Source organism: Elephas maximus, chromosome 1 (genome assembly GCF_024166365.1).
Source record: "Elephas maximus indicus isolate mEleMax1 chromosome 1, mEleMax1 primary haplotype, whole genome shotgun sequence".
NCBI lineage: Eukaryota > Metazoa > Chordata > Mammalia > Proboscidea > Elephantidae > Elephas > Elephas maximus.
In genome coordinates, this window is record NC_064819.1 from 214330581 (window position 1) to 214343536 (window position 12956).

Consider the following 12956-nt stretch of genomic DNA (forward strand, 5'->3'; position numbering starts at 1 on the left):
AAGGTATTCCATTTAGAGTTTATAATAAAGAAAATAAACTTCCTAATTAGGCTTACTATTTAACGTATTACAAGCAAGAAGAGAGGTTGGGGACATATTATGACCAGACCAGAATTAGAATATACATTTCATGTTTCTCTAACCCCAGGACAAGGACAAAGATATGAAAGTTGAAAAGCAAATTGAGTGCCATTATCCTAGACAGAAGGCATAGAGGAAAATTGGGGACCTGCCCCCAAAAAAGTGGATTTGAAAAATTGGCCCCAAGTATACTATTAAAAATTAACAGTACATCTCCAGGGTAGGTGCAGTAGTTGCTACCTTTCCATTTTTTTTCTCAGACTAAGGTGGCACAGTGGTTAAGAGCTATGGTGACCAATGACTGCTAACCAAAAGGTCACAGTTCGAATCCACCAGCCTCTCCTTGGAAACCCTATAGGGCAGTTCTACATCGTCCTATAGGGTCACTATGGGTCAGAATCCACTCAACATCAATGGGTTTGGGTTTGATATGGGTAAACCAGGCTCTGCATTGAAGCATTACTTTCTAAAACCCAATGGAGGTAAGAAATGGACAGTTTCTCATTTTACACAATGCTGTGATGACGTGATTTATTGTGATTTAACTCTTCACTGAACCTTGACTTGGACTGATGTATGGAGCTGCTGCCAACAGCACTGCTGCCCACAGCCAGACTCCAAGAGAGCAAGAGCGCTGGGGGCAGGGGCAGCCTCTTCTACCCTGAGTCTGCATTCAGTTTGAGAGCTTTGAACACTTTGCCCTTTAAAAGGTGGTTATCACTAATACTAAAACATAAAACTCTAGAGAAAAGCTAAGGACCCCAAAGTTTGTGTGAAGTGTTTTTTTGTTTTTTTGGCTCTTTTCCTAAAAACAGGTACCATTTCTAGGGGCTTTAAGGGAAAAAGCTGTATATGCTAGCTTTTCATAATTAGATTGGTAACCTAGTGGGGCAAGAACGAGCATTTTCAGTGCTTGTCTTCCCATGGATTTGTTCCTGGCTGGAGATTTGCCCTTTGTCCAGGTCAGACAATCTGGAGCAAGGGACACTCAACAGTGGCAAGAATTTGTCTCTAGTTGTTCATAGCAATTTGTAATTAAGCTATAAGTCATTTTTTACCACAGTCAGTTTAAGTGTGTTATCTCTTTAGTTCAGTCCATGGTTGCCTCTAAAATCTCAGTCATTACCTCTCAGAGTCTTCTCCAATCAACCCATTCTTTTTTTTTTTTTAACCAATCCATTCTTAAGCCTACCACATTCCACATTAATCTTCCTAAAGGACAACTCTCATGTTATTCCTACTCAGGGCTTTCCTTTGAGTTCCCTTTGCCTGCTGAGTAACTCCCATGAGCTTAATCTGGCCCTCAAGATCCTCTGTAGTCTAACCACAGACCCCATTCCTGGTTACTTTCCCTGTATTCCTCAACTGGGCCAAATTAAATAATCCATTGTTACCCAAATACATCAGGCACTTTTCCAACATCCCAACTATGTTTATGCCATCCCCTTCAACTGGAATGCTCCCTTTGTTTTCCCTTCCCCTAATTATGTTTTTTTGTTAACATCCCTCATATCCCTTTAGGAACAACCCAAACGTTTTCTTCAACTACTGTATTATAAACCCATTGTTGTCGAGTTGATTCCAACTCATAGCAACCCTGTTGGACAGGGTAGAACTACCCTAGAGAGTTTCTAAGGAGCATCTGGTGGATTCGAACTGCCAACCTTTTGGTTAGCAGCTGTAGCTCTTAACCACTACACCACCAGTGTTCCCACTACATTATAAAAATTATAGCTCCTTTAAAATATTAAACAGTATATATAAATTTAACAGATTTGAATTTCTTCATAAGCACTTCAAATGCCCAAATGTGACTGTAACAAGCATTGTAACACTTTTAAAACTAATACATTTTATATTTATAAATGTATATCAAATTTTCTTATATATTTCACTATTATTTACAAAGTAAAAATATTCTTATACCTTTCAACTTTACAAGTCTAAAATTAGCTATATAGTTTAAACTGGGATTGCATGGCTAATAGGTCAGCTTTACAATATTTCAGTTTTTAAAAAACTAGAAGCACTTTAATACCAAGTACAATTAGATTGTCCCAATAATTACAAATTGTCATTAAATGTAATACCAAAATTACTTTTGGTTTTGATTTACTATCCATATTTAATTCTAAACCTTCCCAGGCTTTTAGAAATGCTTAGACACTGAGAAAAACAGACTTTACCACCTCACGCAAGCTGAAATTAGTTAATTGATAATTAGCCATTTGCTTAACGGTCAAAACACTCGTGACCGAAGAATCTACTTGAACCACAGAGACACACTCAGGACCATTTTTAAATCCCTATAACTTTAGGAGGTTTCCAAATCCACAACCTCTAGAAAGGATTGGCTTTGCTAAACCAAATTCAAACTACATCCTAAGCAATTATTTTGTCTGATATTCCTGAGTTGCACCTAACTTCAATAATCTTTTACTGCTTGCTTGAAACTTTGCATTTTTTTCATATTCTTTTTCTTCAAGTGGACACAAGTAGACACAAATCTAAATGACCAATTAGATTCTGCATTCCTCCCATACCAGTGTCTAGCTAGCCTTGTTTATCCCTGAGACGAGAACTTCATAGTTTTCTGACGATGGTGCAATTTAATTGTGAAAATCGAGCTGAAGATAAAAGCTGTGATGTGACTAAGCGGTGAACAAGGGCTGTATCTCAAAGGCCTTTGTTAACCATCTAAAAACAAAAAACTAAACCTGTTACCATTGAGTTGATTCCGACTCATAGCGACCCTATAGGACAGAGAACTGCCCCATACGGTTTCTAAGGAATGCCTGGTGTATTTGAACTGCCGACATTTTGGTCAGCAGCCGTTGCTCTTAACCACCAAACCACTAGGGTTTCCAACCTTCTAAAGGAGTTTAGAATTTATACATAAACAACAGGGATCCACTGAGGTATTTCAGCCCAGTGGTAATGTGCTCAGATTTGCCCTAATCACCCTGGCTGCAATGTAGAGACTGGATTGAAAGAGGCAATATTAGAAGCATGGAGACGATTATCATTGCCATAATCTGGCTGAGAGGTGATGGTGGGTCCAACCAAGGTATTAACTGCTGGAAATGGAGAGATGTAAATGAATTCAGGGACAGCTGTGAAATAGAAGTGATAGTTACCACAGGCAGATTATCCAATAAGCAAGGTAAGCATGGGTTGACTGGTGCTTACTCAGTCAATCTGTAGTGAAGATTTTCACATGGATTTGACCACTGGTGGAAAACGTGAAATTGTTCACTGCATATTAGTAAGTAAATACAAATCAGCCCATGTTTACCTTGCTTACTGGGTAATCCCTTCTATCAGGGATTGTAAATGTGAAAAGAGGCTTTGAGTAGAAAAAAGCAAATTCACAAAAAAGACCAGACTTACTGGTCTGACAGAGACTGGAGGATCCCCCGAGACTATGGTCCTAAGACACACTTCTGACCTGGAACTGAGGCCATTCCCCGAAACCACTTTTCAGCCAAATGATAGGCCCATAAAATAAACAATAACACCCGAGAAGAACATGCTTCTTAAAACAATGAATTATATGAGATCAAAAGGGTGACTCTTAACCAAAAGCAAACATGAGAAGGCAGGAAGGGAAAGAAACTCAGAACGAGAGAAAATGGGGAAACCAGGATGGAAATGGAAAGAGTGCTGACACATTGTGGAGAATGAAACCAAACCGATGTTATGGAACACTTTATGTACAAACTCTTGAATGAGAAGCTAATTTGCTCTGTAAACTTTTACCTAATGCACAATAAAATTTTAAAATAAAAATAAATAAATTTCCTCTTAAAAGAAAAGAGGCTTTGATTCTGTAGGAAGGTCCTCTGGGGTTGGGAGAGAGACAGATGCAAGCCATACCTAGAAGCAGAATCTCTGATGTGGTGGAAAAATGTGAAATTGTTCATGACAGATGATCTGGTAAGCAAGGTAAGCACATGCTTACTTTGTCTACTGGATAATCCACCCCTGGTTGTTACATATGAAAAATGAGAGCGAGGGAAAAGTTCAGGGCTTCAAGCCAGTTCCTTTTGTTTCAAACCCCTGCTGAGAATTTGTGTTTCCACCCCAGAAATACTGAATCAGATTCTACATTTTAACAAGATTTTGTGTATACATAAGAATCACCTGGGGATCCATAAGAAGCACCTGGGAATCTTGTTAAAATGTAGGTTCTGATTCAGTATATCTGGGGTGGAAAAGCAAGTTCTCACCAGGGGGTCGAAACAAACAAGTTGGAAGCCCTGGAAAAGTTGACAATGTACCTGCCCAAAACAATCTTGTAAAAGAATAAAGTAGTTGGGGTCTTAAAAGCTTGTGAGCGGTCATCTAAGATACTCCACTGGTCCCACCTCATCTGGAGCAAAGGAGAATGAAAAAAACCAAACACACAAGGGAAAGATTAGTCCAAAGAACTAATGGACCACAGCCTCTACCAGACTGAGTCCAGCACAACTAGGTGGAGCCCAGCTACCACCAACAACTGCTCTGACAGGGCTCACAATAGAGGGTCCCGGACAGAGATGGAGAAAAATGTAGAACAAAATTCAAACTCACAAAAAAAGACCAGAGTTACTGGTGTGACATAGACTAGAGAAACCCTGAGAGTATGACCCCAGACACCCTTTTAACTCAGTAGTGAAGTCACTCCTGAGGTTTACCCTTCAACCAAAGATTAGACAAGCCTATAAAACAATAACATAGTAGCTCAACCATGTATACAATACTAAATGGGCACACCAGCCCAAGGGCAAGGATGAGAAGGCAGGAGGGGACAGGAAAACTGGATGAATGGAAATGGGGAACCCAAGGTCAAGAAGGGGAGAGCTTTGACACATCACGGGGTTGGCAACCAATGTCACAAAACCATATGTGTATTAATTGTTTAATGAGAAACTAATTTGCTCTGTAAACCTTCATCTAAAGCACAATAAAAAAATAAAAATGGCATAGAATAATTAAAAAGAAAAAACGAACTAAGTAGAAGGACTACCACGTACCAATTTCCAAACATACTACAAAGCTCAAATAATCAAAACAGGCTGGCACTGGTATAAGGATAGACATATAGATCATTGAAATAGAATTGAGATTCCAGAAATAAGCTCATACACCTATGTCAATTAATTTTTACAAGGGTACCAAGTTCAATCAATGGTGGAAAGAATAGTCTGTTCAACAAACAGTGCTGGAACAACTAACTTCCACATGCAGGAGAATAAAGTTGGATCCATACCTCACAACATAATCAACATTAACTCAAAGTGATCAATGACCTAATATAAGGACTAAAACCATAAAAACTCTTAGAAGAAAACATAGGAATAAAGCTTTAGAATCTTGTTTTTGACAATAGATTCTTAGATATGACATAAAAAGAAATGCACAATAAAAAGAAAAAACAGATCAATTGGACTTCATCAAAACTAAAAACGTTTGTGTATTATGAAAGGGAAGACGCAGCCTATAGAGTAGGAGAAAATATTTGAGAACTATATATATCTGATAAGGATTTAACGTCCAGAATATATAAAGAACTTCTGCAACTCAACAACAAAAAGACAAATGCAATTTAAAAGTGAGCAAAGGACTAGAATTGCCATTTCTCCAAAGAAGGTACACAAATGACCAATTAACACATGAAAAGATGTTCAGTGTCATTAAAAAAAAAATTAGACTAGGGAAATGCAAATCAAGACACAATAAGATACCACTTCACACCCACTAGGATGTCTATTATCAAAAAAGCAGTAAGTGTTGGCGAGGATGTGGAGAAATTGGAACCCTTGTGTTCTTTGGTGGGAATGTTAAAATGGTGCACCCGCTGTGGAAAATAGTTTGACAGTGCCTCAAATTACACAGAGTTACCGTATGACCCAGCAATTCCACTCCTAGGTATATAACCACAAGACTTGAAAACAGGAACTCGGATACTTGTACATCAGTGTTCATTATAGCATTATTCACAATAGCCAAAAGGTGGAAACAACTCATATATCCATCAACAGATGAATGGATAAACAAAATGTGATATTTCCATACAATGGAATATTATTCAGGCATAAAGAGAAAGGAAGTTCTGATACATGTTATGACATGGATGAATCTTGAGAACATGCTTGGTGAAATGTCAGATACAAAAGGACAAACATGGTATAATCCCACTTATCTGAAATATCTAGGCAGATGCATAAAAACAAAAGTCTATTAGTGGTTACCAGGGGCTGGGGGATGGATGGGGGGGAATAGGGAGTTCTTTCTTAAGGGGTCCTGAGTTTCTGTTTGGGATGATGAAAACTTTTAGAAATAGTAGTGGTGGCTGCACAACACGGTAAATATAATCAATATCATTAAATTGTACGCTTAGAAATGGTTACGATGGCAAATGTTTTGTTGTATATATTTTACTACATTAAAATTTGTAAAAAAAAAAAAGGAATGTACCTGTGTTTCTCGTTCGGGCAACTAGCTGGATAGCGGCGAGGCCCCCTCCCAAAATAGAAAACAGTAGAGGTAAAGCTGGTGTAGGGCTTGAAGGGGTGGGGCAGGGGAACAGGGAGAGCGTGAGGGGAGGGTCAAGGAGCGGAGAGGCAAAGCATTCAATTTTGGACGTTTTTTTTGAACAGCCTGCCTGTTGGGACATCCACATGCCAATAGATGTACAGTAATGAGTTGGATACATGAGTCTGAAGGTCAGCAAAAAGGTCTGGGCTACAGAGAGAAAGGTGAGACTCAAGCACATGGAATAGAAGCTGTGGAAAACATAAACTCCATCAGAAAACAAGAGCAGTTTAAGACTGTGAAGAAATTACTGCAATGAAAATTCAATAAACAATTTTGTAATGGCCTGACCTTGTCTCCAAGACCATGAAATCAAATCATTTACGTATCATCTGAGTACTTACGATGTTTGTTTCCTGCTTTAACTGTATGGTAATGATTAGCTTAGCTTTAAATAAAATGGAGTAGCGCCTTATATGGGGGATTAAAATGTAAAGCAAAAATTATATTTGAAAACCCTTATATTGCCACCAAATACAATAAACAGACATACTATCTCAGTAAGTCTAGCACGGCCTGTTTTTATCTCACCATTAGAATGGATGGCCAGTTCTTTAATTCGGCCACAGTTGAATAGTTCGTTTACATTTAAGTGCTGTGTTGTAAGAAGAAAAAAACAAAGCTTACCTGTAAGCATTGAAATGCCATAAAAAGCACAAGGGAACAGAGTGATTGAGGAAAAGGTATATAAATGTCTCTCTCCTGTCCACATTCCAACTGTGTGCTTATTGATAAAATGACAAGCAGGATCACCAGTCCCCTCTATAAGAATGGTGGTAATTTTATTTATCTGTCATTTGCTGAAAGCATAAAGTCATATGTTAAATGTACACATGATGTAACTCCTCCACAATTTTTAAAAAGTTTTCAGCTTTTGAATCAATTTTTTTTTTCTTTGTTACTCAAAGGAAAAGGGATGAATAATGATTGGGGAGCTTTTAACATCTTAGAATGAGTGCAACCAAAACATACCAAAGAAAACTCAAAATTCATTTTATGAAGACAAAAGACATAGTAAAGAAAGCTAACTTAGATTAAATACTTCCAAGCGTATTCACCAATGAAATGTCTTACTTTTGGCTCTAAGAACAACAGTCAGTAAACATAATTAATTCCCTACTAATGAGATTTTATTTGTTTTGTTTTTTACCATTACAAGCAGTGCCACAATTTGGATCCTGAGTTTTACATCCATCTTGTTGCACTTTCCCTTTTTGTAAGTTAAGTCCCTCCGAAAGCTCTGTTGATATTTTCAAGCAGGTAATTTAAAACTCCTAAAGTCACTGCTTCAGAGTCTAGTTTGGTTCTACCGGAGCAATGTTTTGTGTTCATCGACCTCATGACTGATGCTGACGGAGAGTCGTTCTCCAAGTTGAAAAACAACTGAGTGTGATATAAATGGGGCTGAAATGACAAACACCATTTTAACAGGTGAGTTAGTTTCATATGGGGCAAAAAAGGCTTTTCAGAGCCTAAATTAATCCAGAAGTTTTTGCTTAATCCCTTTGAAAAAACGATAAACAAACCCATTGAGGTCAAGTTGATCCTGACTCATAGCAACTCTATAGGACAGAATAGAACTACCCCATGGGGCTTCCAAGCAGCAGCTGGTAGGTTTGAACTGCTGACCTTTTGGTTTGCAGCCGAGCTCTTAACCACATGCCATCAGGGCTCTTCACTTTGAAATAGATACCATTAATCAGAGAATACTAAAGCTTCCACTCTGAGAAGTATGGTTTGGATTTATTTCAGTTATGGGTGCTTTTCATGGTAGGAAATAACATTTTTCTGTGTGACAAGCCAGGGTTTTGTTTATATAAACCATTTTAATGACCTCATTGTGCTAGATAACTGTATGTAACAGATATTAAATTACCTAATATATATATACCAGAAAGCCTGGTGGTGTGGTGGTTAAGAGCTACAGCTGCTAACGAAAAGGTCGGCAGTTGGAATTCACCAGGTGCTCCCTGGAAACCCTATGGGGTAGTTCTACCCTGCCCCATAGGGTTGCTGAGTCGGAGTCGGCTGCACAGCAATGTCCGTCAGTTTGTTGTACTGTGGTGGCTTTCACGTTGCTGTGATGCTGGAAGCCATGCCACCAGTATTTGAAATACCAATAGTGTCATCCAGCAGGGTCAACGGAGCTTCCAGACTAAAATAAACTAGGAAGAAAGATGATCTGCTTCTGAAAATTAGCCGCTGAAAACCCTATGGACCTCAACAGAATACTGTCTATGAGAGTGCCGGAAGATGAGCCCCCTGTGTCGGAAGGTCGCAGTGGACTCAGCCATGCCCGTGATCGTGAGGGCGGTACGGCGCTGGGCAGTGTTCCGTTCTGTTGTAAGTGGGGTCACCGATAGAGCCAAATAGAAGGCAACTAAGAACCACCGCAATGTACATACAGCACTCAAAACAATCTGGGGCGCATGTAAACTCATGGTGTAAGCTGATTTTTCGAAATGAGATATAACAGTTAATGGTGTGATTCTCAAACTACAGCACTGAGTTCACATTCTGGCTTCATCACTTACTGCTTTGCATCCATGGGCAAAAGCCACTTAACTTTCTGTTCCTCAATTGCTAATCTCTCAAAAAGGATAGTAATAGCCTAGCATATCTCAAAGACATAGTAATAAGAGTCCCAATATCACCCAGAAGCCTGTCCGCCAGGCGGACGAGAGGGATTGCAGTCAGCTGGAGACAGGGTCAGTGGTGTCATGTTTGATAGAAGTGATGTGTTGCTGCAAGTCCTGCGGAGCCAAGACACATTTTTAGAGGCATCAGGGCTATACATGCAACATTCAGTTTTTATTATGGCACAGGTGCCACCCTGGGTGGCAGTCGGATGTTAAGAGCCATCCTACTCTGAAGGACGACCTTCCGTATTTGTTGAGTCTCCCCATTCAGAAGGGTGTTAGCCCACCTGGTATTGTTAAGTGCAGCTGTGGTGTGTCTGGATAGTGCCTCTACCTGCCACTCCACATTTATAGTGGTGCCCTGGCGCAAGAACAGGGACAAGGGGCAAAACCACCTTTTGCAAGGATTTAATGTCTAAGTATACGTCAAAACCCAAACCTGTCACTGTGGAGTTTATTCCAACTCATGGTGACTCCATGTGTTACAAAGCAGAACTGCTCCACAGAGTTTTCTTGACTGTAATCTTAATGCAAGCAGATCACCAGGCCTTCTTTCCGAGGTGCCGCTGGATGCGTTCGAACTGCCATCTTTTAGGTTAGTAGTGGAAGCACAAACCGTTCTCGCCACCCAAAGACCTTAAATATACGTAAAGTGGTTTGCATAGAGAAATTATGACTGAGCCCTTTCTCTGCTGGGCCCTGGCTCTAATCAGATTCCTTAGGTTTAAATTTTTGCTTTGCCACTTACTGGCTCTGTTCGGGATTGACTCGAGATGGCAACGGGCTTGGGTTTTTTTTTTTTGGTGACCTAGAGAAAGTTATTAACTTTCTTATGTCTCAGGTATTGTGGGGGGAGGGAGTTTGTTTTGTTATGTGTGTGATCATCTTTATTATGCCCAAAACCTACAGTGATAAAGCCCTTACTCCCTGTTTTCTTATGCCTCAAATTTATCATTTGTAAAATGATGAAGATAATAGCACCTCCCTCATATTGTAATAAGAAATAATTCATGTAACGTGCCATAATATTCATTTATTTAAGCAAATATTGTGAGTATATGTGTCACTATTGTCGGGGGACAGCCCCAGCAAAGAAAGACCCTCACTGTGCATGCTGGCAGATAATCCAGAGAACATAGCCCTTACCAGATTCATTTGTTCAGGGAAACTTACTGACACAGGCAAGCAGCTGCTCTCCAGTGGCGGCCAGCTGGAGCATTTTCTGCAACCACCTAGCAAGGGACCCAAGCTTATATACCATTCCAGCTGGGACCAAGGCTGTTTGTTTTCTCCCATGTCCTTGGGCAGTCAGTGTTCCCAGGGACTTCACATCCAAGCCCAGACATTTTCCTTCTTGTTGTTAAGGCATTCTTCGGCCTTGGCCGCTGGCCCAGTCATGCCACTCCTGGCCTTGTACCTTGTACCTTAGCCTGAGTTCATCCCGAATTCATCCCCAGCATGCTTTGGGGAAGAGCAAAGCTGATTGTATTAGGAGGGGATGCATATAGCTGAAGCATTACCCTACAGTCCACCCCTGCATACACTCCTAATGTCCTTACAATCTTACCGCCCCCTCTTCCATGATAGCCCTCGGACTTGGTATGCAGAGGAGCATTGCAAAACCAGACCACATACTCAGTATAACCAGCAACACAGGAAAAGACATAGTAATAAGAGTCCCAATATCACCCAGAAGCCTGTCCGCCAGGCGGACGAGAGGGATTGCAGTCAGCTGGAGACAGGGTCAGTGGTGTCATGTTTGATAGAAGTGATGTGTGGCTGCAAGTCCTGCGGAGCCAAGACACATTTTTTAGAGGCATCAGGGCTATACATGCAACATTCAGTTTTTATTATGGCACAGGTGCCACCCTGGGTGGCAGTCAGGATGTTAAGAGCCATCCTACTCTGAAGGACGACCTTCCGTATTTGTTGAGTCTCCCCATTCAGAAGGGTGTTAGCCCACCTGGTATTGTTAAGTGCAGCTGTGGTGTGTCTGGATAGTGCCTCTACCTGCCACTCCGCATTTATAGTGGTGCCCTGGCGCAAGAACAGGGACAAGGGGCAAAACCACCATGATACGTGCTGGTATCTGTGCTGGGCTGTTACAGTTTGCCAGTTGCTGGGAACACTGAGGAGGGTGGTGTAAATATTAGCAGCTATGTACAGCCGCCCCAGGTGCAGCACCCCACCCAGTTGTAGGGCAGTTACAGCCACCCATGCAAGCCACATGTCCAAAGCCACCCCTTGGGCGAAGGGTATGCCCCTGCCCATAGGCTTTGCTTTTGCTTCCCTGACCAACTATTGGCAACAACTAGCAGGGTTCTAGCACACTGTTGTCAGGGGTCCAACCCATCACTCTGAGGGGACAAGGGGTATTAGTTCTGTTCCAACGCTCCCAGCGAAGGGGAACTTGACCCTTTATAAGAACTTGCTTCCACTTGCAGTTGGGCATTATACACTGCGCATGACTTTCTCCAACATACTGTACCTCCCTTCCGCTCCCTGCCACAACTGGGACCAAAATCCCACTAGCACTCTCTTGTTGTTTTGCTGTGGCCACAGGCCCTACCTGTACCCCTCTGGGTAACAGGCTATGGTCCAATTCGCACGGCTGACCTTGTATTAACACCCTTAAAGCCTGTATTGGTTTTACAGCGATCTTCGCCTACTGGAAGGCCTCCTCTTCCTTTGTCTCTCAGTCCCACACTGCTCCTTTCTTCACATTCTCTGTGTCTCTGTCTCTCTTCTCACACCCTCACTTTCCAGAACTCTCCCTAGTTTCACTTCTCTCTCTCTCTCATTCTCTTCCCCTCTAGCCCCCCATATCACCTTCTCACCCAATCTTTTTGTTTCTCTCTCCTTCAGTCTCACTTCTTTTTTCACTAACCTATACAGAGGCCATAGGGTGTGGACTACATGGGGTATGAATGGGTGCTAGTACCCCAGGAGCCCAACAATTGCCTGTAGTTGCTTCACAGTTTCTGGGCATGGGTAGGCTTGGACTTTATCTATCACTGCTTTAGGCATCACTTTCGTCTTACCTGACCAGATAACACCCAAGTACTTGACCGACAAACCAGGCCCTTGTGTTTTTCCCTCCTTCACTGTCTATCCCCATGACTGGAGATGCATGACTGCCTCACCAGCTGCAGTCTGTAAAGAAGCAAAGGAGTCAGAGGTCGGTATGACATGATCAGCATAGTGGATACAGCCACCTCAGCAGGGGGAATCCACTGCTCTAGGTCAGTGGCAACCATGCCATGGCATATGGTGGGGCTATGCAGGTACCCTTATGGGGGTACGGTTTAAGTCCACTGCCTCACCTCCCAACTGAAGGCAAACTGGTCCTGGCTGTCTGAGAATAGAGGGATGCTAAAGAAAGCATTAGCCAAGTGGTAAGTGCCCAATGCCTCCCCCATTTGCCCCATCATCTGCGCAATGTTGGGTACAGCAGCAAACAAGGGGGGTGTCACCTTATTCAATTCCCAGTAGTCTACCGTCATTCTCCAGGAGCCGTCTGGCTTGTGCATTGGCCAGACAGGACTATTGAAGGGGCTCTTGGCTGGTCTCAGAATCCCTACTGGGTGTAGCTCCTGAACAGCCTCAGTGATTTCTTTTTTACCAGGGAGGTGGTACTGCTAAAGGGCCATGACCCGAGCT